A 24,635-nucleotide genomic window follows, 5' to 3' on the forward strand; every position below is an offset into this window, starting at 1 on the left:
TAAAAACAAATTCTATCTAAAAATGTGTATATCATGTTTCCCACTTAGCAAGAGAACATGGACTTTATGGGTGGTGTGATTTCTCAACTTTTCAGTTATATGATTTTCTTACATCCAAAATAAGACATGTGAGTCCTCAATATGTTAAGTCTGATTTCTATCAAATGCATTTAACAAAATTTAATGAATTCACATTGGAGTCCCAGAACTGACATGTGTCTATAAGGAAATATAGTGAGGAAAAAACGGGGATTTTGTTACTTATCGATTGGAGAGAATAGCATTAAAACTGGGAAAGCCAGAGAAAATGGCCTGTACATGGCACTCATTTCTCACTTTATCATCATCATAATCTTCTCTGTATTGGTTTCCAGTCTGTCCATTGCAAATGTATCAGGTATCACATTTGTACAATATGTGTCAAATGAGCAGTAATCAACATATGCAAATTTCCATACAGGAAAAACTATGACTTTCAAAGGACTTTTAAAATCCATATCACTTGCAAATGGAAACTGACTGTATTCTGATCTAATAGTAGCTTAAGTGCAGGTTGGGGGAGTAAAATCTTGTATCCTCACTTTATCAATAGGCAAGTCAACTTGGGAAGAAGACATATTAAGGTGGAAGAGTAGAAAGAAGGCAATATAGATGCACTTTAGGAGATTCTGTTCATTTGCTGAATTCAGATTCCAAATTTGGGGGTTTGTTTGAGTTAGAGCAAACAAATTAAAAAGGGAAATATGGTTATTTACAAAACTAGCTATGGCTATAAGCGTTCTTAAAAAATATTAAGTAGCATAATCCTGACAAAATATCTCAGTAAATGATTTCATATGGTTATTTCTTATAGCCACCCCTCCAACACGCAGTTTCAGTAAAACAATAAAATATCAACTATCAAGCATTTAGTACAAGTCACATCCAGGAATAAATGCTATACACTTAATATCTCAATTTTTTGAAAAAGATTTTATTTATTCATATGACAGAGAGAGAGTGAGAGAGCACGAGCAGGGGGAGGGGCAGAGTGAGAGGGAGAAGCAGGCTCTCTACTTAGCAGGGTAGCAGGTGTGGGGCTCAATCCCATGACTGAGATCATGACCTGAACTGAAGGCAGACGCTTAACTGATTGAGCCTTCCAGGCACCCCTACTATCTCAATTTCTGTAAGAGGTGTTATTACTAAGATCTGCATTATAGACAAAGAAACTGAGATTTAGATCTGAACAAATTTCTTAACATTCCACACTTATCAAGATAGGCAGCCAGAATTCTAAGCTAAAAGCAGTGGACTGGAAGATGGATTTAACCATATGTCTCCTCTAAGTATCTTATAGAGGAACAAAATAAATTGGTTAATAATAATAATGAATGCTTATTGACTACTTACTATATGCTGGACAATCTCCTTTTACGTGACATGTAACAACTCATTTAGGCTTTATAACAATCTTATTACTCTGTCATCACCTGAGTCGTTAGGATGCTTGCTGCAATATTTTATTTGCTTATATAAAGAAAAGAGGAAGCTATTAAAGCAGAATGAATGTTACAAGCTGGTTCTGGTTCCAAATTCTGCTTTTCCCTAAACACATGTCATTGGAAAAATCATTTACCATCTCTTAACATCATTCTTTTCAGCTATGTGATATGCTGTGCACACTTACAGGAGGGCTGTAAAGATCAAAACAGTTCATACATGAGATATGGCTTTGTAACATGTAACAGATGAAAACTAGAATGATTATCATGGTTTGTCTAAGCCTCAATTCATAAAATGCACACACCCTTATTTCACTATCATTAAATAGTATCCTTGCTGGTGGTATGGGTTCATATCTTAGCTCCAGTATTTGCCTTATGTTTTGTAATCTTGAACAAATTACTCAAACTCTGTGCCTCTTGCGTAAAATCGGATACATAGAAGTACCTAATTCACAAGGTTGTACTGAGCATTCATAATACACTCAAGTAAGGTACTTATAATAGTGCCTGAAACACAGTGAGTCAATAAATGTCATCATTATTATTAAAATTAACGTTATTATTAATAAGTTGGTGATTTTTTTTATATTTTATTTATTTATTTGACAGAGATCACAAGTAGGCAGAGAGGCAGGCAGAGAGAGAGAGGGAAGCAGGCTCCCTGCTGAGCAGGGAACCCGATGTGGGGCTTGATCCCAGGACCCTGGGATCATGACCCGAGCCGAAAGCAGAGGCTTTAACCCACTGAGCCACCCAGGCGCCCCAGTTGGTGATTTTTATTGTTCAGTCATCTAATGCTACCATTATGGTCTATCATGGCCACATGGATTTCTCTAATTTAATATAGATAAAAGTAATACAAGTAGGGGCACCTGGGTGGCTCAGTGGGTTAAAGCCTCTGCCTTCGGCCCAGGTCATGATCCCAGGGTCCTGGGATCGAGCCCTGCATCGGGCTCTCTGCTCAGCAGGGCGCCTGCTTCTCCCTCTCTCTCTGCCTGCCTCTGTGCCTACTTGTGATCTCTGTCTGTCAAATAAATAAAATCTTTTAAAAAAAAAAGTAGTACAGTAATTTTTATACGTACTATGATGTTTAAGGATATTTATGATGATCCCTAAATATCATAATCTATCACATATAATTTCTTTTTTTTAGTTGTGCAAATAGGAAAAGTTGATGCATTGCCTTATACATATATCCACAATATGCTATGTTTATTTTTTATTGAACAACAATAATTATACACTACTCAGTTGTTTAAAATTGTTCACTATATAGTAAGGGAAGAGCAGGTCTGGTATGCCACAGTTTGATTTAAAGGCATAATGACCTTTGTATTTTTTCTCTTACTTTCAATGAGTATGTTGAATAATCCAATGGGGAAGGCATTTTCCTTGACGGAAATTTATCATACTCAAAAAAAAAAAAAAAAGATATGCTGAGATTACAAAATATTTTTAAATGTCCTATGAATATTATTTGAGTGCATATATTTCTATGTAATGACATTTGCCATCTAGATTCTTGCAAGTCAGTCTTCTCTCTTTACACACTGTACATCTTTTTGCCTGTCTTTCTCAGTTTGTGTCTATTAATAATTAATCTCTAGGTTCACGTAATAGGCCTCTCCTACATGTTCTCTTAGCTAAGGAAACAAGTACTCAGGAGTGCAACATCATAGGCAGGGAACAAAAGATTCACATTCCATTCTCTGTGTTAGAGAGCACTGATGTGATTCTCAGGAGCCAAGCTTCTTAGCAACGGACGGACGAAGGATTTACTGCCCTCCAGCTTTCTCAGCTACCAAAGCTCTTGAAGGCTTTCAAGAGCTGACCTTCTTAGCAAAGGGCTGGGTTCTTTTAATGCACTCACTTTCAAAAGGTAGCATACCTGTTTTTCCAGTGTGATGTGGATGCTATTAAAAGGGAGTTTCCATGGATACGGACATCAGTGGAAATGAAATAGGATTGTCCTCTTTTCAGACTCATTGTTGCTCCAAATATTCCTAAAACCTAGATCATGTTACTCCTTTTGTTCACATTTCTTATGGCTTTCTTCTTATTTATGAAGCAATGTCAATGATAAGTAATTAATGCCTTTTTAAATGTGTAGGTTCAAACGCAAGGTATTTATGAGCTTGTTGTAACATGTGCATGGAGAAGAGGTCAGTTAATTACAAAGAGTTTAGTAAGGATGAGTTTTGTTGTGTCTTTCATGCAACTTTAGAGAATACAAATAATAAGAGACATCATCCATTTCTTTGAAGTAATACATAATTTGTCAAATTTAGAACCTTCCTTAAATTATGTAAATTTGAAGCTGTATTACAACACCATAAGGGCCTCTCCCCCCTCCTTTTTTGGGGGGGGGGTATTTTGAGTGAGTTCATTCTAAGTATATACATCTATTATGCCCTTGTAAGTATACATTTCTGGAACATTATGATTAAAGTGTGCTAAATCGCCTTAGTTGAATGTCCAATGTGACCATATCCATTTATTTGTTGAGCATTTGTTATGTATCAGGCAATATGCTTGTCATTGGGACTTCTACAATGAAAGGAACAATAACTTTCTCTGGAGAACTCATGAAAGAGTCGGACCACTCCCTTTTAATGGAGATGAAGACCTTAGTGGTAAATATGCCCAGCCTTGAGAAAAAAGTTATGAACCACCTGAGCCATTTGTCATAAATCTATGGTGTAAAAACTCCTCACGTGGAAGAGGGAAAAGGATCCATGAAAAATAAGCAATTGAGTTAACTTTTCCATCTCAAAACAACTCCTCAACCTGGATAGATTTTCCAAATTCAGGAGAGTAGCACCAGTGATTTATAACCTTTCAATTGATGAGGGGAAAAAAATCAATCTTATCTTAAAGATATTGATAATCACGTTGATAGAAAATTCAACTGAACTTGCTAAGTTTTAAGGGAACGTAATGTGGTTGCTCAGTTGTTTCCCCCCCCCCTTAGATTGCATTTCAGGCAAATAAATAAAGGATATGACATAATTCTCATGATACCATGTAATTTCAGTTTACTAATAAGCTGAAATCATTTATGGAAAACTTCAAGTCAATTTGTGAAATGAGAAAACTTTACTTTTTTATCTGCTAATAATCTGGTCTGTTTTTCAGTTAAATATGTGTCCAATCACTATTTGATTTGGTGTTTAAGAAAATCAAAGAATTACAGTATTACTACTTTTCCTATAGCTATTAGTGCTTCCATATAAAAAGTCTGTGTCCCAGAAATGCCCTCCTAAGATGTGACCTAGGAATTCTATGACATCTTATTAATTTGTGACTTGGTATCTGTCAATTTAACATAAACATCAATAATTCCACAAGAAATTATGTGTTCTTAATTTGTTTTTCTTGCTGCCTTAATATTGAAAAATCTAAAAATGCAAGTTCATGTCAAAGAAGATGACTGTTCTGATAATAAAAATTCAACATTAACCCCCAATTTATAACTTCAAGACAATGGGTAGGTTGAAAGAAAAAAAAAATTACTTGTCTCAAAGTGAGGACAGGGGTAACTTAGATTTCCAGACAGCTTTTGAATGGTAATAATCATCCTTCATGAAGATGCAACCAAATAACAATATCTAAACTTTAATTTGCTTCCCTTTAAATTATAGAAAACCACCAACAAATTATTCATTATTTAAGAGATCCAGCTTTACTCAATTACTTTACTAAAAACTTTACTCAATTGGGGCGCCTGGGTGGCTCAGTGGGTTAAGCGGCTGCCTTCGGCTCAGGTCATGATCTCAGGGTCCTGGGATCGAGTCCCACGTTGGGCTCTCTGCTCAGCAAGAAGCCTGCTTCCCTCTCTCTCTCTCTCTCTCTGCCTTCCTCTCCATCTACTTGTGATCTCTCTCTGTCAAATAAATAAATAAAATCTTTAAAAAAAAAAAAAACTTTACTCAATTACTCATCAGAAAAAAAACTATATAAAATCAGACTCTGAAATTGGAGGAAACTTATCTTCAGATTATAACCTTTATTTATTTCATTAAATTATTGATTAGAAATCATTTTTCAAATACTTTTAAAAGGAAACATTTAACATATGCTTTCTTTTTTATCTTCTTTGGAAAAGAGATTAGAAAAGACATTAGTTATGCCCTTGAACATCTACCTACATTTCAGCCAAAACTTTAAAGGGTAGGGAAGGTGGAGAAAACTTCCACAGAAATTCATAAACCCTTCAAGTGCCAAATAGGTTTTAGGTAGCATGAGCAATTTATTAGATTTATTGCTTGTACTTGTTCACATAAAGGAAGTTATAAGGTATTCCACAAAAGAAGATAAAATTGAAAGTTGTTGGTAGAAATCTTTATTGTTGTAAACTATCCAAAGGAGGGATGTGACCTAGGAATAAAAAAGAAGTTATTTTATCTTTCCTGTCACCTGGATATGTCTCTCCTTTGAGTCATCTCTGAGTATTTTACATTGTTTTATTTTTCATCCTTGTTGCGAAAGCACTCTTATTGTTTAGTAAGCAGAATTAGGGTAGCTGAAGTTTATAGAGTCAATGGCTGACAAACAATAAGGTCAATGTCTGTCCCATCCTGGAAAAATTGAGGTTAGAACAGGTGAAATTATCATTCTGTTTTGTTTTTATGGCTCTAATAGAATGCCAGAGAGTCCCTGACCTCTGCTGCCAGTCATGTTTTACTCTAATAGCAACGTGTAACCTTTGACACTCAATTAAAACAGGAAATAAGGCAAAGAGTGGGTCAATATGCATGTTTGGCCAATGCAAGCCTCTGAAATAAATTCCAAGGGGCTTTCAAAGGAGCCATAACCCTTATTCATTTGGCACACAGGCATTAAAGTTATGGTCAGTAAAGTAAAAGAACATAGAAACAAAAAAAATAACCTGCATTGTTTATTTTCTTTCTGACCCTAAGACCTGTATATTAAGGTATGCCACAACAGAACGATTCACACTACACTTTCTGATTACTGAGGGCGAGTGCGGCTTGATGGGACAGGATAGGTATTTTGGGCATAGAAGTTTACTTACAAGAATAGTCAGATCTTTTTATTTAATGTGAATTTATGTTATAAGCAGAAAAGAGCCAGAGTATACTTTTTCTTTCCTTATGGAATAATAGCAGCATTGTTTTTGAAAAGAGTTAAGTATGTGAGTGTGAATGCTGCTAGATGTTTGGTAGTCAGCTGGAGAGCAGTCCACGTTAGAGACAACAGGTGTACCATAATTCTGATATATCTCAGAGTGACAATGTGTTGGTGGGTAAATATTCCTCATGGATGTTCAAGGATACTATCTCGGGTTTTATACCAGGGAACAATGAGAAAAATGTGGAAGAAAGAACATATGTGGCAAAAAAACAAACAAAAAAAAACAAAACAAAACAAAAGCAGAATGGTCTTGGGATTGGTTAGGTCTAGATATAAATCCCAATTTTCTTATTAAAAATGTGCAAAAATGTGCCTATGAATAAATTAAATGATCTTCTTTTATCTATCATTTTCTGTGTATTAGGAATAATATACACCTCTTTATATGGAATTTCTTATTGTTTTTGACTAAATGAGATGGTTCTTATTTAATTATTCAATGACTAGCATAGAAAAGACATAAATATTTTTTAGCCTCTCATTAATTTATTATGTTTCTCTATTGAACAAATTGATGTGATCTAATGTGATATTAGTTGTTAGAGCTCCAGAAATAGAGCACTAGACTGTAGAATTTCATGGAGACATACATTTTAATTTCAAGTAAAATGGTTTAGACAGGCCCTGGCAACACACAGAGACATACACAAACACACATACATACATATTAGAAAAGATCTGGAAAGATATATATAAAATGTCTATAGCAGCAATCTGCAGGCAATAAGAATAGGGTCTGTTTTTCTTATTTTTATACTTCTATACTGTAAATTTACTGCTTTTGTAATAATAATGCAAAAAAGACATGCTAATTTTTGCAAATCATCTTAGTTTAAAAATTACAAATTAGATTACTGGCAATCTCTCTTAGATATCCTCTCACCTGAAAATACAAGGAATATTATTTTAACACCATCCCTTGTTTCCAGTACTCCTGATGCATGATTTTCTCAATGCATATATTAATTGATGGCAAATGTGTGTTCTCTACATGCCAGCTGGTACTTATCTTGTCATTTTAAAGTAAAACTTTAGTGCGTCACTGCTTTAAAGTGGTGAATGTGATACTGGACTCTGCTAGACTTTGTCTTAGATATTGCATTAGACTTTGATTTGTGGAAAAATGAGATTGGTCTTTAGTTTCTTTTTTTGTGCAAGATTATGAGATTTATTATAAATGCTCTACTTGCCTTGTATGAAGAATTTGGATGCTTTCTTTCATTATATATGCTCAGAAGCATTTTAAGTAGTATCATGATTATTCACTTTTTAAATTTATACAATTCCCATGTGGAATCAGCTGGACCTAGGGCATTTTGCAAGGATGACTCTTTGTTTGTTTCCATGGAATGAAGTCTTCCATTTATTCTGGGTAATATTTGGTATAATTTTGGTAAACTATTTTTTCCTAGAAAAAAATCAAATTTATTGTATAGTTTTATAAAATTTTTAAAGCTTTCAATTCCTTTTGGTTTTGTTCTTTTTGTCATTGATTATTTTGTGTATTTATATATTATCCATTGTTTATTTGATTAGGCCATTCCGGGTCATTTTATTCATCCTTTTCGATGAACCTGCTCCTTATATTATCAGTTCTACTGTTTTCAAGCTTAATAGTTTCTACTTTTATTTTTAAATTATTTCTTAATTGTTCTCATTGTTAGGGTACAAAGTTCATTATATACCTGTAAGATCTACTTTTTATGCTCTTTAGGTTTTCTCTATTCTTGCTTTTTACTATTTGATCTCTCCTTAGCAAAAAGAGTATATTGAACTCTCCTGCTATGTCTGGGCTTCAGCCTATTTGCCTTGGATCTCTAATAGCTTTTGCTTCCTTACAACATCTGCTTTGCTATTGGGTGGATAAATATTCATGGCTATCATGTCATCTTTTAAGTTGTAGCCTTTAGAATTATAAACTGACTTCTATTGTTCACTTAATACTTCTATGACTGAATTCTTCCTTGCAATGTTGTATCCTCCATTTTTAAACCTGCTATATCCTTGACCTTCAAGCTTCCTGAATTCCTTTAATTATATATGTCTGTTGCATACAACAGATAACTGAATTTTGCTTTATGAGCAATCTGAAGATATTTTTATTTTTCAATAAGCAATTTAATCTTATTAAAAATTTTTGTCAGTTCTGTCATGTTATTTTATGTTAGGGTTTACTGCATTAGATGTGGTTCAGATGTAGACAGTTTAGTTATTCTTCTTTAAATATTCTGATATTTAGGATACTCTATTATTGTGTCCTATTGTTATTAGTATCAACATATGACACTCTTAGCTCCCTCTTTCTTGAGACAGTATATTCTGGCTCTCCAAACTGATAAATAATAAAGTTAGAATATATTCATTTCCTTGCCTTCCTTCTTTCAACAACTTCTGTGACTCAACTATCTAATAAAATGGTGTTATCTTTTAAGGGTATTTTGTTACTATATTATAACTTCAAAAATCCTGAATAAATGTATCTTTGACTTGCAGCTGACAGTATTATTTTCCTTATCCTTTTTTCTAATAATTTCATTAGGAAACAGTTTGGTACAGATGATTCTGTATCAATTCTCTTTGGTACAGAATGTGCCTTTTTAATAATGTGAATAAAAATCTTTTATTTCAAGGATATTTCATGAATTATAATTCTAAATATTTGTTTTGTCCCATTGCTCTGTTTTTCCTCTTAGGACTTCACTTATATGTTTGTTGTGTCACCATTGCCTATCTTCAATATTTATCACTTTGTCCTATGGTCCCTCTACATCTTCTTCTTTCTTTCTATCTTTCTCTCTTTTTTTTTTTTATTTCAGTTTTCTTTTCTTACCTCTTTGTTTTTGATCTGCTCTATGCCTTCCTGTGCTTTCTGTTAGTCAATTTTTTCTGAGCTCTTTGTAACTTTCTCATTGATTCAGAAATAATTTTATGTCTTCCACTTCTGTTCCTAATTCATATCCAGTTGAACGGGTATGATAGATTTCTTTGTTTTTTTTTTCAACTCTCCTGATGTTTCAATGACTAGAAACTTCTTATAGATGGTACTAATACCTCATTAAACTTCTACTTTCTGTGCATTTTTTTTTCTCTCTGCTTTGAGTGTTCTTCGATCAATCCAAAACCTTTCCCACAAAGAAATAGGGAGCAGCTGATCACATTGTTTTCTTCTCCAAGAATAAGAAATGGAAATGATGGGTGCCTGGGTGGCTCAGTGGGTTAAGCCTCTGCCTTCAGCTCAGGTCAGGATCTCAGGGCCCTGGGATTGAGCCCACATTGGGCTCTCTGCTCGGCAGGGAGCCTGCTTCCTCCTCTCTCTCTGCTTGCCTGTCTGCCTTCTTTTGATCTCTATCTCTGTCAAATATATAAATAAAATCTTTAAAAAAAAAGAAAGAAATGGAAATGAATCTTAAAAGTTATAAAGATTATAAGTGTAATAGGTAATAAGATTGTTTCTGAATATAATGCACATAAAAATTTATTGGAAAAATGTATTAGAAACTAGGACATACTATCTTTAATTTGCCAGGAAGATAAATTAAAAGAGCTAGAAAAAAGAAGACAAAAGATGAGACATAGAGACTGAATTCAGAATACTCTATAGCTTTTATTTGAATATATTGAATAAAAATAATTATAAATAAAAATAAAATATTTTAGAAGAATAGCAGTAAGACAAGAGAAGGGAAGATAGATAGATAATAGATATCTTAGGTTCTTTTAAGATAAACTCAATTCATAAGACTGAAAGGATGTCCCAAGAACCCATCTATTGAATTAATTATAAAACCCATGAGAATTAGTCTATCAAGACATCCATATTTTAAGCGGGGGGAAGGGATCAATAAATATTTTGTATAGACTCTGGTGAAGGTTGCTGGAAGTGTTACTTGCAATAAGAATCAGATTGGCATCCTTGAAAATAATGGAACAATAGCTTCACAATCTGAGGGAAAAAAAATTAAATTAAAATTTTTAAACTAGATTTCCATAGCAAGCAAAACTAACAATCAAGAACGAGAGCCAATGAATGTATTTTTAAATATAAAAGACTCAGATATCAACCTACCATGCCCAATTTCCAAGAGAAGGAAATAGATGCATTAATGTATTTCACATAAAGGAACAGAAATACGAAAAGAGGAAGTTAGAGGTCCAAAGAAATAATATATTTAATCCAGGCAAACAGTGCATGCAAATGTTTGTCAATTTTCCAACATCCTTAGAATATAAGTGAACTATATTATAAAGGCAAGTCAAAAACTCCATAAAAACTATCTTGAAAAGGTCACAGATTTAATTCCAAATTGTCTAACAAAGAATCTCTGTGGAGGTTACCTGGGTGGCTCTGTCGATTAAGCATCTGACTCTTGATCTCAGCTCAGATCTTAATCTCAAGGTCATGAGTTCAAGCCCCACTTTGGGGACCACAAAAAAATATTCTGTGTGATACTGGCAATGGGACAATAGCATGCTACTTTATTCAAAAAAGAACAGAGAAGAAAATTAGATGCCTTCAGTGGGTAAAAATATACACACGAGTCACGATTCAAATTTGAACAAAATGAATAAAAGCCATGACTTTTTAAAAAATGGTGTAAATGATGATAATATACTTAACACTTAAAACTTTTTTCTTTTATATATTTTTAAATTCTAGAATAATTAATATACTGTGTTATTTTAATTTCAGGTGTACAATATAAAGATTCAACAAATCTATATATTACTCAGTGCTCAGGATGATAAGTGTACTCTCAATCCTTTTCACCTATTTCACCCATACCTCACCTATTTCCCTTCTGGTGAACACCAGTTTGCTCTCTATAGTTAAGACCCTGCTTTTGTCTTCTTTTTTATTTTATTCATTTGTTTTGTATCTTTAATTCCACATATAACTGAAATTATATGGTATTTGTCTTTGACTGACTAAATTATTTCACATAATATACCCTCTAGTTGCTTCTAAGTTGTTGCTAATGGCAAATGGCAATGTTTCATTCTTTGTTATGGCTGAGTAATATTCCATTGTATGTATGTATGTATGTGTGTGTATGTGATATATATATATATATGTGTATACACACCACTTCTTTATCCACTCATCTATTGATGGACATGGGTTGCTTCCCTTTTTCACTATTACAAATAATGCTGCAATAAACAGCATTATATCTTTTTGAAATAATGTTTTCATATTCTTTGAATAAATATACATTAGTGGAATTCATGATCATGTGGTAATTCTTGATTGATTGATTGATTGATTGACTGATTGAGGAACCCCATACTATCCTCCACAGTGGCTGCACCAGGTTGCATTCCCATTAACAGAGCATAAAGTTCCATTTTCTCCAAATCCTTGGCAACACTTGTTGTTTCTTGTGTTTTTTATTTTAGCCATTCTGACAGGTATGAGGTGATATCTCACTGTGGTTTTTATATGCATTTCTCTGATGATGAGTGATGTTACGCATCTTTTCATGTGTCTGTTGGCTATCTGTATATCTTTGGAGAAATATCTTTTCATGTTTTCTGCCAATTTTTAATTGGATTACTTATTATTTGGTGATGAGTTGTGTATCATTTGCAATTATCTTCACTTGTGAAGCCATTCAATAGGATGCTAGTTTCCTTGATTGTTTCCTTTGCTGTGCAGAAGCTTTCATTTTGATGTAGTACCAACAGTTTAATTTTGGTTTTATTTCCCCTGCCTCAGGAGACATATCTTTAAAAAAATGTTTGTATGGCCGATGTCAGAGAAATTGCTGCCTGTGCTCTCTTCTAGGATTTTTATGGTTTCAGGTCTCACATTGAGGTCTTTAATCCATTTTTAGTTTATTTTTATGTATGGCATAGGAAAGTGGTCTAATCTCATTATTTAGCATGTAGCTGTCCAGTTTTCCCAACACCATTTGTTGAAAAGACTTTTTCCTATTGCATATTCTTACCTACTTTGTCAAAGATTAATTGACCATATAATCATGGATTTATTCCTGGGCTCTCTTCTCTATTCCATTCCATTGACCTAAGTGTCTTTTGGGGCCTGTACCATCCTCTTTTAATTACTGCAGCTTTGTAATATAACTTGAAATCTGGGATTGTAATGCCTCCAGTTTTGTCCTTTTTTCAAGATTGCTTTGGCTATTTGGGGTCTTTTGTGGTTCCATGCAAGTTTTAGTATAATTTGTTCTAGTTCTGTGCAAAATACTGTTGGCATTTGACAAGGATCATAAAATGTGTAGATTGCTTTGGGCAGTATATGCATTTTAACAATACTCAGTCTTCTAAGCCATGAATATGGAATATATCCCCATTTATTTTTATCTTCAATTATTTCATCCATGTTTTATAATTTTCAAAGTACAGGTCTTTCACCTCATTGGTCAAGTTTCTTCCCATGTATCTTATTGTTTATGGTACAATTGTAAATGGAACTGATTTCTTAATTTCTTTTTCTGCTACTTCATTATTAGTGTATAGAAATGCAACCGATTTCTGTAATTGATTTTGTATTCTCTGACTTTACTGAATTCACTTATCAGTTTTAATAGGTTTTGCTTTGTTTTGCTTTGTTTTGTTGTGGAATCTTTAGGGTTTTCTACATATAGTATGTCATCTGTAAATAGTGAAAGTTTTACATCTTTCTTACCAGTCTGGCTACCTTTTATTTCTTTTTCTTATTTGCTGTGGCTAGGACTTACAGTACTATATTGAATAAAAGTGGTGAGAGTGGACATTATTCCTAATCTTACAGGAAAAATTCTCAGTTTTTCCCCTCTGAGTGTGATGTTAGCAGTGGGTTTTTCATACACAGATTTTATGTTAAGGTATTTTCCTCTAAGCCTACTTTGTTCAGAATTTTTATCATGAATGGATGTTATATATTGTCACATACTTTTTCTGCACCTATTGAAATGTTCATATGGTTTTTATCCTTTTCTCATTGATGTGTATATCACATTGATTGATTTGTGAATATTGAACCATCCTGGAAATAAATTTCACTTGATAGTGGTGTATGATTTTTTAAAATATATTGTTGGATTTCGTTTGCTACTATTTTGCTGAGAATTTTTTTCATCTGTGTATATCAGAGATAATGGCCTATAGCTCATTCTCTCTCTCTCTCTATCTATCTCTTTCTGTGGCTTTTTCTGGTTTTGGTATCAGGGGAAACCTGGGCTCATAGTATGAATTTGGAAGCTTTCCTTCCTCTTCCATTTTTTGGCATATTTTGAGAAGAATATCTCTTCTTCAAATGTTTGGTAGAATTCCCCTGTGAGGTTGACTGGTCCTGCACTTTCGTTTTTGGGAGTTTCTAGTTACTGTTTCAACTTCATTGCCAGTAATTGGTCTGTTTTAATTTTCTATTTCTTCCTGATTCAGTTTTGGGAGGTTATATGTTTGTAGGAATTTATTTCTTCTAGCTTGTCCAATTTGTTGGCATATATTTTTCATAATATTTTCCTATAATTCTTTTTATTTCTGTGGTGTCAGTTGTTATTTATCCTGTTATATTTCTGATTTTGAGTTCTTTCCTTAATGACTCTTGCTAAATGCTTATCAATTTTGTTGAGCTTTTCATAGAACCTGCTCCTATTTTCATTGATCTGTTCAGTTGTTTTCTTAGTTTCTATTTATTTCTGCTCTACTCTTTATTATTTCCTTCCTTCTGCTGATTTTGGGATTATTTGTTCTTTCTGTAGGCTCTCTTTTGTAGGTTTAAGATTAGGCTGTTTATTTGAGATTTTTCTTGCTTCATAAGGTAGGTCTGCATGGCTATAAACTTCCCTCTTAGAACTACTTTTGCTGCATCCCAAAGATTTTAGACTGTTGTATTTCCATTTTCATTTTCATTTGTCTCAGTGTATTTCTTGATTTCCTCTTTGATTTCTTGGTTGATCCATTCATTGTTTAGCTGTTACTAACCTTCATCTGTTTTTGTTGTTTCCAGATTTTTTCTTGTGGTTGATTTCTACTTTCATAATGTTGTGTTTAGAAAAGATGCATGATAGAACTTCACTCTTTTTGAATTTGTTGAGACTCGTTTTGTGACCTAATATGTGATCTATTCTAGGGAATATTCTACTTGCACTTGAAAAGAGTGTATATTCTGCTGTTTTAGGATGGAATGTTCTGAATCTATCTGTTAGATGCATCTAGTCCAATGTATCACTCAAAGCCATAGTTTCCTTGTTGATTTACTGTTTAGATGATCTATCCATCGCTATAAGTGGATTGCTAAAGTCTCCTACTATTATTTTATTACTATCAATTATTTTCCTTATGTTCATTAACAGATGCTATTTGTATTTGAGTGCTCCCATGATGGGTACATAAGTATTTACAGTTGTTAAATATTCCTGTTGAATTGTTCCCTTATTGATTATATCCCCTTTAACATTTCTTGTAACTGGTTTAGTGATCATAAATTCCTTTAACTTTTGTTTGTGTGAGAAGCTCTCCTTCTATTCTGAATGATAGCCTTACTCAATAGAGTATTTTTGGCTATAAGTTTGGGTCATTCAGTACTTTAAATATATAATGTACTCCCTTCTAGCTTGCAAGGTTTCTGCTGAAAAATCAGCTAACAACTTTATGGAGCGTCCCTATATATAACTATTTTCTCTTGCTGCTTTTAAAATTCTCTTTTTATCACTACTTTTTGCCATTTTAATTCTTATATTTCTTGGTGTGGACCTCCTTGGATTGATTTTGTTGGGGATCTCTGTGCTTCCTGGATCTGGATTTCTGTTTCTTTCCTCAGATTCAGGAAGTTTTCAGCTATCATTTTTTTCAAATAAAATTTCTGCCCCCTTTACTGCCTCTACTTCTTTTCAGACTCACATAATGTTAGTTTTTCTACACTGCATGGTGTTGCTGAGTTCCCTTAATCTGTCCACTTTTTTAGAAAAAACTATTCTACTTTTTAATTCTGTCTTCTTCCTTCCGTTCAACTTGATTGCTTTCTACTACTCTTTCCTCCAGGTTACTAATTCATTATTCTGCTTCCTCTAGTCTATTTATTCCACGTGGCATATTTTTAATTTCAACTATTGAGTTCTTCATCTGATTTTTTTAATATATATTTCCTATTTATTGAGGGTCTCACTTAAGTCCTCTCCTCTTTTCTCCAGTCCAGCAAGTATCTTTATGACCATTACTTTAAATTCTCTATCAGGTAAATTGCTTTACTCAGTTTAGTTTAGCCATCTTGCTGTGACTTTTATCTTGTTCTTTCACTTGGGTCATATTCCTCTGTCTCCTCACTTTGTCCAACTCTTCGTGTCTGTTTCTCTGTGTTAGGAAGGTGAGCTGTGTCTCCTGCTCTTCCAAGTAGTGGTCCTGTAGTGCTGCAGTGCAATGTCCCCTGTTCACCAAAACTTGGCTCTTCAAGGCTATCTCCTGTGTGTGTCATGTTAACCTCTTATTGTGGCTGAGGTGTGTTTGCCTACAGTCTAGTCATCTGCAATGGCTCTCATTACCTCTTATGGGCAGGGAATGATGCAGTGTAGAGCTGCCTTGGGCTTGAGTTGGGTCAAACCAGGCATTTGCCAGAGCTATAGTCACACCAATCTACAGGGGGATCTCCCTGTGTTGTCCCTTTGAGGCTTTCATTGGCAGGTGGGCCCTGCAGTGAGACCAGATGTCTACCCACACCCCTGCCCTGGTTACAGCTGAGGCTACAGAGGTGAAGCTGGTGTGTGTGGTTATCTTCCCCGTCCCCAGGGCATAAGTCATTCTGGAATCCTGTGGATTACTGTGAGACTTAATTGCACACAACTAGGCCTGTGGCTCTGGTTTCGATGGACTCCTGTGGGGAGCAGGTTGAAGGCAGTGGAGTGGCAGGAGAATGTGGGGACAGGGCTTACCATATTAACAAGGTATGCAAGTGTCTGCTGTGGGTAGCCTAGGGCAGGTTGGAAGGAGCAGTCCATGGGAGTGTGGATGGTGGGGTGCACTGGTATAGCCAGCTAAGGGGAGAGTGTGCTAGTTCCCACAGGTGTCTGTATCTAGGCTATAGTGTGGGGGAGGGAAATAGTGCCTGCCAGCTCATTTTTTCTTGGGGAAATCTAATGACCCCTGCCTCTCCTGCACAAATTCTGAGATTAGTAAATAGATCTTCCTGTATACCTTAAGTATTTTTCAAACTGCTGCTTCTGTGCTGTATCCCTGTGGGGTTGTTAGGCAATCTCTTAAGGTCAGGGACTCTGTTTCCTCTCACCCTCCACCCCTCCCAGAGCCAAGCCCACTGATTTTTAAGGTTCCTGGTGTTGAGTGCCACTGACTATACAAACTTGTAAAAATTAAGCCCCTCTGGTTTTCAAAGCCAAATATTCTGGGGATTCATCGTCCCAATGTAGTTTTCCGTGTCTGGCATATCTGGGGTTGGGTCTGCTCCTCTCCCTTATTCTTGCCTGCAGGGGCCCTCCACCCTTCAAAGAGTCTGCTGGGGTAGTTTGGTTCTTGTCAGTTTCTTTACCCCTCCTACTCTTTCATTTGGCCTCCTCTCTATAATTAGCTGTGGAGAAGCTTTCCTATCAGTCTTTGGGTCATTTCTTAGGTTATTTACATTGATTTGTTTAGGTTCTTCCTACTCTGCCACATTCCCCAGAAGTCCAGTGCTTTTCCACTACAGTATCAAGGGCATAGTAAAATTGAAGTACATTTTCTGTTCCATATGTTATGGCTTTACAGATTATAACAAGGACATTCTTTACGACAGCTCCAGTACAATTATTTTTTTAAGTCACACTTTTATAATACTACTATCAATCCACAGGATATATTCAGATTTTGCAAATTGTACTTTGAGTGTTCTTTACAGCAAGACAAAATTCTGGACCATGTGTAACATTTAACTTTCGTGTCTTTATCAGAACTTTACAAAGTATCCTTTGCTGTGTTTGCTTTTTATAATTACTTTAGCTTATTTTGTACTTTGCCTTTTGGGTCAACTTTTCCTATTATACAAATATCACACATATCTAGACAGTAACGTTTCTTGTTTGCATTGTGTTTATAACTCCTTTAAATACAAGGCCATTACAGAGCTTCTTTAGTAGATACCAACTTTATATTGGTACTTCCCATTTTCTTACAGGGATAGAATTTTTTTTTAATTTCCTCAACTTTTGAGTCATTGTCCATTACAAAATTTCATGCCATAGATTCATGCCTCAGATATATTTCAATATTTTTAAAACTATCTTCTTAAAATCTATCCTGTGCATCTGACTGCATTCAGCACTCTACTCTTCCAGTACCATGTAGACTCTAAGATGACATAATTTCTTTTCCCCGAAGTTCCCATTACTGTAGCAATCAATTCTTCCCTGCCCAAAATAATTAATTCCATTCTAGGGGCACTTGGGTGGCTCAGCTGTTAAGCATCTGCCTTCAGCTCAGATCATGATCCCAGGGCCCTGGGATTGAGCCCTGCATCAGGTTCCCTGCTCAGCAAGAAGCCTGCTTCTCCCTATCCTACTTACCTTGCTTGTGTTCCCTCTCTCACTGTCTCTCTCTCTGTGTCAAATAAATAAATAAAATCTTTTAAAAAAGAATTAATTCCATTCTAAATGTCTGATCAGTTCCCCCCTCATCTCCTCTGAAAGGTAAAATTTTTAAAAGTTAGAATGTGTATATATATATATATATATATATATATATATATGAGACTTTCAGTGAATGTCCAGATGGTTAAAGCCTCAAATCACTATTATAATTTGCATCCTAGCCAATGTGTGCTCTGCACACAAAAAAGTTTTTATTTACTCCATATAGCAGATTAGACTGTAGTCTTATCTTTCAAAGAGGTATCACTTCTGCCATCGTCTATGCTTGCTTAAATTTTCATGGATTTCTGAGAGTGTATATATTGTTTTGACTTCCACAGTTTTTCTGCCTTCTGATATAACAGATGTTTCTTTTGAATAGGCCATAATTTTCCTTTAGTGTATTCTTATCCTACCCTACTGAGTTTCAGAGAATACTAAAAGAGGTTATTCACCATTTTATTCTATAATCTCAGATCTGCATTGCTTACCACTCATTCTTTATATTTTAGCATGATACAGAGCTTCCCAAGCCCTGTGCTATGCAATATTATATTCTCTGAGATGTGAGTGAGTATATAGTGAACAAATGGCTCCAGGTTAAATAATCTGGGAAACACCATCTACTCTGACTTTTTGGGAATTCTCAAATTGAATAGCATGTGAATAGTTCTGGAAAATGCCACAAATAAAAACACAAAACACTAAAAACTTTTATATCTGATATGTTAGACATATAGTATTTATGATATAATCAGAGTGTAAATATAGTATTGTTTGTACATTTAAAAGTTATTCACTAGAACTAATTTTATCTGAATCCTAAAGGAAAACTTCAGCAGGTGCATGAGTCTTGTCTATTAACTGCTACGTAACAGTTAGATACTCGTAAAGTTACTTTGAGTCAAAAAAAGAATTTCAGTACATAATCAGGTTGTCTATTCCAAGATACGAATCAAAGCTGTGAGTTTTATTTAGCACATATCTTCCTCCCAACCCCAACCTAAGCCTGCTTTAGACTGAAAGTTATTTTCTTCAACTTATGGCTCTCCTGCCTTTGCTCTCCCCCAGGTTCTGACCTTTTTGGGGATTCAGGGGATGAATGAAAGAGTGGTAGGAACATAGGAAAGGACTTGATAAAAAAAAAAAAAAAAGGTTTACATTCTTTGAGACTGGCAGATATAGCTCTTGGTCTCACAAGCATTTATTTTGTTGATGGGAATCTTGCTAAAAGTTAATTAAGACCCACTAAATTCCAACTGGTCATTTGACTTCTACAGTTTCCACATATCACACCCATCCTCCTTACGACTGGGTCCCTCTGCCTAACTGCATGGCTCTACTAGTTAGGACACAAGACTATGCCACCCTGTCTATCTTACATGATTATATCTATCTATAGGAAACACACATCCCTTGTCCTGATAAACTGAGTGGACAAGTCAATTCCCAGTAGTCTGTTCTATGCTGTCACAGGTCACTTTGATTTTCTCACACACAGTCAACAGATTTCAGGAAGCACATTTCAAACTCTCTGAGAGTTCAATAAATGTCCTCACCAGACTTGCAGATAAGAAGACAGCACACCTGCCACTCTCCACTGTTGAGTGTAGGGCTGGCAGAGACACTATACTGCATCACAAAAGGAAGTGATATGGTATGTATTCTACATGGATGACTGAGGGTTGGGAATGAGGGCATCACTCACAGAACTTATAGCACCCCCAAGAATTGGGCAGCATGGAAGTTTTGATGGGTGGAAACTCTCAACATAATAACGGCAATTGCCAAAGTTATGTCTTCACAAATCGTCCCTCCTTTTCACTAAACCCTCTGTGTCAGAGGGTTTAAAGTTCATTGAACTTGTTCTTGGATATGTCCTATGTAAATTCTGCACGGGAAAATCTTTCTCCCTCTTCCCTCAGGATCTGATATCTATCATCTTTGCAACTTAGAAAACAATAAAGTAGGGAGGAAAGGCAATTTAAATATCCTGTTAATCAAACATTTTACAAAATGATTTGATTACAGAAACTATATTCCCCCACAGGATATTGATATTTCATGGATCAATGATGATCCGCAGAACAGAGTTTGGTTAACACCAATATGCAACAATCTGAGGTCAATGTAATAGCCAAAATGACTTACTATAGGTCTTGTTTGCCTATAACAGCTCTCTATTCTCTCTTGATTTCTTTGGAGAATTTCACCTCTTCCCATATCTCGGGGGCCTGTCTTCTATCAAAAAATAAGGGTTAGCCTCAATGCAAAAATCAAACCAATGTATATTTCACAGGATGTTTTAGATATAACCAAAATTTTCCCCATGGATTTCATAAGAGGGACAGATATGAATCTGGGGGTTAGAGCATGAAGAGAGCATGTCTGCAGAATAAAGTCAATGTTTAGAGGGAGTTAGAGCTAAGAAAGGGTATTTTTTGAGTTCTTGAGCCTCAGAAGGTAAATAAAAATTTAAAATAAATAAAATAAATTAAAAATAAAAAAATAAAAATTAAGCTTGCCAGTTATATGAGAAAACACACTCTACTCTCCTTTTCCCTAGGATAATTTTGGTTAGCTCTTTCTTGCTTGCAACTAAAAGAAAATAATAATAAAAAAATTAAAAAAAATTTTTTTAAACTGACCTGAACATCCTGAATATACTAGAGGCTGCTTCCCAGTTGTTTTCCTTTGGGAAATAGGTACCTCAAGTGTGTGTGTGCCTGTATGCATGCATTTCCAATAAAGAATCCACAGGCATATCACACATCATTATTAGCAGGTTCATCATTTTCTTTCACTCTGTCTCCTATTTGTTTCCTATGATCCTTAATACAAAGTCAGGGACATTGCCAGGTAATTCTGCTATGCTAATTTAATGTCAGATCTGATCCTAAGAGCTCTTACTTTTTACAGGACATACTAAAGGAAATATCAAGGTAATATTAAATCTTTTGGCCTTACTCGAGAGCATAATTTATATTTTAAAGTTTATGAGTGCACCTAACTAATGCTAATGACTTTTGACCTGAACTTCATATCTGGAAATGAGCAAGCACCTTCAGTTCTAAAGGAATTATATACGTGTAGTACTTCCTACTGGGTCTTTCCTCCTATGCTTTGATAGACTTGGAACTATTTGCTATTATCCACCATTATATCCAGTATTATTCTTAGTGGCTAATTTACATGCTTATTACAATTAGAATATACCTCTAAATATAGAAGAACATGAAAAATTCACTTTAGGAGCCTACTTGTTATTGAAAGCTTCCCTGCATTGGATGAAATATGAGCAACCAAGGGAAATCAGAGAATGAAAATAAATAAGCATAATGATGAATTTAGGAAGCCAGATTTTTATTAAATCCCACCACCATGAAACACGATCATAGTTTCCTTTCCTCAAATGAATGTACTCTTGAGAAACAAGATAAATCATTAATACACTGGTGGGTTTTGTTTGTATTAACTAAAATGCATATTTTCAAATGAAGTGCTATATCAGAAAAAATAAGCGTATCTGGTTATATTTCCTTTCCAAAATTCAGCCTCATCTTATCAAGCAATAACTATGATCACACTATGTTGACTCTTAGTCAACTTAGACAAAAGAGAAAGAGAAAGGCCATAATATAGCGAGGCTAAGCTAAAGTTAGCACCCCCTAGAATTGTGTAGAATTGAAAATTTGGCAGGGGCATACTCACAAAGCAACACAGCTCTCTCTAAAGAAACTTATTCACAAATATTACTCACTATATATTTCTATAATCTCTAAGTGAGTCAGTCTGTCCAAAATCTTCTTTTAAGAAAATGGTAGAAACTCTACCAACTGCATTTCACAGTTTTGGATGGCCACACTATTTGGTTTAGGGACATGGGGTGGTTATTAACATCAATACGTGAACATGAAGGATAAAATAAATTGGAAAATATATTTTCATTTTAATTTAAGGGTTCTTTCTGAGGACTAAAATTAGTTCATTCTGAAGGGCTTAGTATTGATCTCCCTCTATCTTGGCAGAACAACAAATCACGGAGGCAAAAGAAAATAGACAAGTTTTTCCTAAGAGAATTTAACCACACCGTTATTACTGATGCGAAATTCATGTCTACGTCAAAGACTCATGTATCCCAAGAACTTTAGAGCTAAAGAAAATATATGATCACCAAATACTACTCCCTTAGTTTACAAATGGGAAAATAAAGATCAGAGAGTTAAAGTGATTTGGTCAATGTTGTACAAGGAGACACTAACAGATCTATACCTGAAATTTAGTTGCTAGGCTTTTTCTATCAAAGTGTGCACTTGTGTGTCTCTCAATTACTTAGAGGCATGAAAAATCTTACTCTGGCATCTTTTCCAAAATGCTAAAATCAGAATCTTAAGACTGGCAGTGAAGCACATAAGAACATTTAATCCCATCTCATCAGTGTGTGCCATGTGAAAGATCAGCTCTCTCTTTCTCAACAAAATTCTCTAATACAATAATCAGAATAAAACTATTTCCAAAAACCATTTGCTTTAGAAAAGCCCAATATCTTGCATGAGTATTCTAAAGACACCCTGAAGATGGAAATTTTTTTCCTATCATGCAATAATTTCATAGTAAGAAAATGCATTAAATGCCATTTTAAAAGCTGGAAGCAGCTATCAAACTGTTAAAAACCATTGCAGAGGAATTTGCATCATTTCCCCACTTAGTTTATGTTTATTCAACTACACACAATCATAAAATAGACTGTGAACAGTTTAACTACTAAGTTGAACTACATGAATCACCATTTTTGTACTTCACAAAGTATCAAATTGAGTCCATATGCTTCTGAGTGATCATGGAATGGGAGACAGTAATTCTGAACTTCTTGGTTCCTGTATGCTTGAGTATTTTGCTAAGCTGAATGTGACTCTAATATTTTAAATTACTTCCCTTTTTAACCATAGGAATCTTAAACACGATCCAGTGGCCTTATATTTACATAAATTTATGTGCACTATACTTTTGAAAATGAGCAATTTAAAGACATTATTAAGGTTAAATTGGGTTATGCACATTTACCACCTTTAAATTTATGACTTTAAAGTGTAAATCCGTATAAACCATGAATTCATTTATCTCTGGGTGTTTTAAAGTAAAAAGGTTTATTTTGACTATTAAAGTTTCATGTGGTTTATAATTATTTACACAAACATGCATTTATTTTATCTGTAAGGTATCAAAGACTACTGCCAGAGAAATTATCTCATCCACCTCCATATTATACCAAGGATTTCTAGAGGATTAAAAAAGGGGCTTATGGAGGGTTACCCAGTTCCTATGACGGTATCACTATCAGAATCCATCTCTCTTGAGGTGCAGCCTGCTGTACTTTCTACCACTTATCACTAGAGCATATATTTACCTCCAATAAATGGATCCTTTATTCTTCTTTGGTTGGTTTTATCTCATATGAAGGCCATCTTCCAGCCTGTCAATAGCTAGGCACAAAAATGTTTCATCTTCTTCACCTCACGTGTGGGAGCAATAGAAGCTGAGGTGAGAGCCTGTATTGGGGAGCATAAAGGACTATTAGAAATCAAGTGGGATTATTTCCACAGCCATTTGTTGCTCTTGGTTTAGGGAACTCTGATACCATGAGGGGTTCTTTGTTCTAATGGCTGGCGTCCCATGAGAGAAGAATCAGGACAAGAATACAACAAGAGCAGCTGAGGTCAGGAGAACTGAAACAAGACTTTAATGGATTGGGTGTCAAAATGTCATGGCAGGTGTTTTTGCAAACATTTAACAGAAGAAGCAATTTGCAAGCAGGACAACCTGATTTTGAAATTCGAGCAGTTTCTCCTTCCACTCAGGATCCTGACTGCTCAAAATTAAATCACAATAAAGATAAATGCAATGTGTTAAGTTGTCCCTGAGCTATCGGAATCAGATAAGAGGTGTGCAGCATTGTGGGGAGATCACATAAGACTGTGATAACTCAAATGTTCAATTTATCAAATGGTTCCTTCTGTTGGTGCAGAGAGCTGAAGCATTTTCATGAGCTTGAGATCAAGATCCTGAGCAAGTGCGAGAAATAACTATTTTGCTTTGTGGACGAACAAAGATAAATGTGTTCTGGATTATGAGAAGGAAAAAAGCAAGTGTGATTAAGCTTACATATTTCCAAAGTGTTTTTCTTCAGAAATAAAACACGAACATTTTATTTGTTCCCAACCCTCATCCCTCTGTATACTATTTTCAGTCTCTGTAAAAGTAACAATAGCTCTTTGCATTTATATAGCAGATTTGCCCCAAAACTCAGTAATATTATGAATAGAAATAGTTTAATTTATCTTTGCAGTGCATCTCTTATGTGAATAAAGGGTAGTTTTTCTGATTTTTATTTTTTGTTTGTTTTAAGGACAGAATAAGTCACAATCGGATTTGTAGTCTT

At 34.8% G+C, this 24,635-nt stretch overlaps 1 long non-coding RNA gene across 1 annotated transcript in view; it reads right to left on the bottom strand.

The window, feature by feature from the left end:
* Positions 1-5,460: 5,460 nt before the first annotated feature.
* Positions 5,461-24,635, bottom strand: part of LOC125083872 (uncharacterized) — a 64,474-nt gene continuing 45,299 nt past the window's right edge. The window contains exons 2-4 of the long non-coding RNA XR_007122395.1: positions 23,604-23,745; positions 20,348-20,437; positions 5,461-5,864 (exon numbers count right to left, since the gene is read on the bottom strand). This is a non-coding gene — a long non-coding RNA (uncharacterized LOC125083872). The remainder of the gene's footprint in view (positions 5,865-20,347; positions 20,438-23,603; positions 23,746-24,635) is intronic.

This window comes from Lutra lutra, chromosome 13 (assembly GCF_902655055.1).
Source record: "Lutra lutra chromosome 13, mLutLut1.2, whole genome shotgun sequence".
Lineage (NCBI taxonomy): Eukaryota > Metazoa > Chordata > Mammalia > Carnivora > Mustelidae > Lutra > Lutra lutra.